The sequence below is a fragment of the Capricornis sumatraensis genome, chromosome 12, assembly GCF_032405125.1.
Source record: "Capricornis sumatraensis isolate serow.1 chromosome 12, serow.2, whole genome shotgun sequence".
NCBI lineage: Eukaryota > Metazoa > Chordata > Mammalia > Artiodactyla > Bovidae > Capricornis > Capricornis sumatraensis.
In genome coordinates this window covers 78,538,941-78,541,461 of record NC_091080.1, presented here as the reverse complement: position 1 = coordinate 78,541,461, position 2,521 = coordinate 78,538,941, and positions in this window count along the sequence as shown.

The window sequence follows — 2,521 nt, the reverse complement described above, 5'->3', positions numbered from 1 at the left end:
ATGGCAGAGCCAAGATTTGAAATCAGACTGTCTTGTCAAAAAGTCTCTGTTCTTCCTAGTAGATAATAATACTTTCTAAATATGACAGATTTTGGCACCTTTTACAACTAACCAGCTCTATAAAGCATCTAGTGGCAAAACCCCTGAAATATAAGTGATGCATAAAGCAAAAAATCAAAATAAATCAACCGATTTTAAATGCACTTTTCAGAACAAACACATATGAGTCTTGTCTTTCAAAGACATCCTCAAAGAATAAGAGAATCTGAATATTTTCATCCTTCAAACGGCTCAAGTTTATACTCTGTTGATTATTCCAGTTTTAAAAATCTCATTGGTTTGGGATGGTAAAACTTTAAAAAATGTACTGAATGACGGTTCTTCTTCAGGAAATCTGTTAATACTACTCACTATTTAATAGAACAAAGAGAAAATCATATCATATTCTTAAGTGCTGAATGGCATTAGACAACATCCAACATCCCCTTTGTAAAATTTATTTTTGTCTCTAAATTATGTCTCTAAATTGACCTTTTCAGTGTGCAGCTCTTTGAATTTTAACACATGTACAGATTGATGTAGTCACAACCACAACTGGGATACAGAAAGGTTCCATCACGTGCAAATAACTCTGTCGTGTTACCCCTTCACAGTCATACCCTTCTCCCACCTGTAACTCCTGGCAACCACTGATCTTTTCTCCGTGACTACAAGCAGATTCTTTACCAACTGAGCCACTAGGGAATCCCTATTTGAAAATGCCATCTAAATGGGATCATATAGTATATAACCTTTTAAGACTGGAATGCTTTTGTGACTCATCCAAGTTGTGTGAATCAATAGTTTGTTTCTTTTTATTACCAACAGTATTCTTTTGTATGGATATATCCTACTTTGTAAATTCAGGGCATGTGGGTTGTTTCCAGTTTTTTATCATTGTGAATAGACCTACTACCAACATTTGTGTACAGATTTTTTGTTTGTTTGTGGCTGTGCTATATAGCATGTAGGATCTTAGTTCCCTCACCAGGGATAGAACCTGTGCTCCCTGCAGTGGAAGGGTGGAGTTTTAACCACTGGACTGCCAGGGAAGTCTGTGTACAGATTTTTATGCAAGTATAAGTTTTCCCTTCTCTAGGGTTAATACTCAGAGGTAGGATTGCTGTGTGATACAGTAATTTATTTAACATTATAAGAAACTGCAATAGAACGGCTGTGCCATTTTGCAGTTCCACCAGCAATATAGGAGAGTTACAGACACTCCACATCCCTGGTCGGACTTGTTATTTTCATTATTTTTATTTTAGCATTCTAATAGGTATCTAGTGGTATTTCTCACCACAATTTTAATTTGCATATGTGGTGTGCACGCTCATGCTCAGCTGTGTCCGACTCTTTGTTATCCCATGGGCTGCAGCCTGTCAGGCTCCTCTGTCCATGCCCATGGCCAGGGGATCTTCCTGACCCAGGGATCAAACCCACTTCTCCTGCATTGGCAGGCAGATTCTTTTATCACTGTGCCCTTTATATTTCCCAAATGGCTAAATGCGCTTCCCAGGTGGCGCTAGGGGTAAAGAAACCGTCTGCCAATGCAGGAGACCTAGGAGACCGTCAGTTAGATCCCTGGGTCAGGAAAATCCTCTGGAGGAGGGCATAGCACCCCACTCCAGTATTCTTGCCTGGAGAATCCCTTGGATAGAGGAGCCTGGCAGGCTATAGTCCATAGGGTCAGAAAGAGGGGTTATTTTTCACTTCTTTTTAATTTTCTTCAGTTGGAAGCAGAAGTTATTAATTTGAGACTTTTCTACTTTTACGCACAAGATTTTATAAACTTTTTTCTAAGAAACACACTTGCTTCTTCCCACAAATTTTCATATGCTGTATTTTCATTTTCTGTCAATTCAAAAGATATTTGGTAAGCCATGGTTCATTTAAAAAGTGTTTAGTTTTCAAGTGTTTGTAGATTTTCCAGCTATCTGTCTGTTCCTGATTATGATCAGAGAGTATATTTTGTATAAACTCAATTCTTTTAGATTTGTTATGGTGTATGAACCAGAATATAGTCTATCTTAATGAGTGGTCCATGTGCACCTGAAAAGAACGTATATTTTTCTGCTGTTGGGTTGAGTGATCTATAAATGTCAACTAGATCTACTTGATTGGTGGTGGTGTTCATTTCTATATTCTAGCTGATTATTATTATTTTTTCTTACTAGTTCTGTTGATCACTGAGAGAAGAGTGTTGAAGTCTCCAAATTGAGCTTGCCTATTTCTCCTTTCAGTTCTGCCAGTTTTTGAAATATGTATTTTGAAGATCTATTGTTTGATATATACATTTAAGACTGCAATGTTGTCTTAGTGAATTGACCCTTTTATCTTTTCATCCTTTCTTTATCCCTGGTAATTTTCATTACTCTGAAGTCTACTTTGATCTTAATATAGTGATTCAATAGACTTGAATGGATTTGAGCAAACTTGGGGAGATAGTGGAGGACAGGGGAGCCAGACAAGCTGCATACAG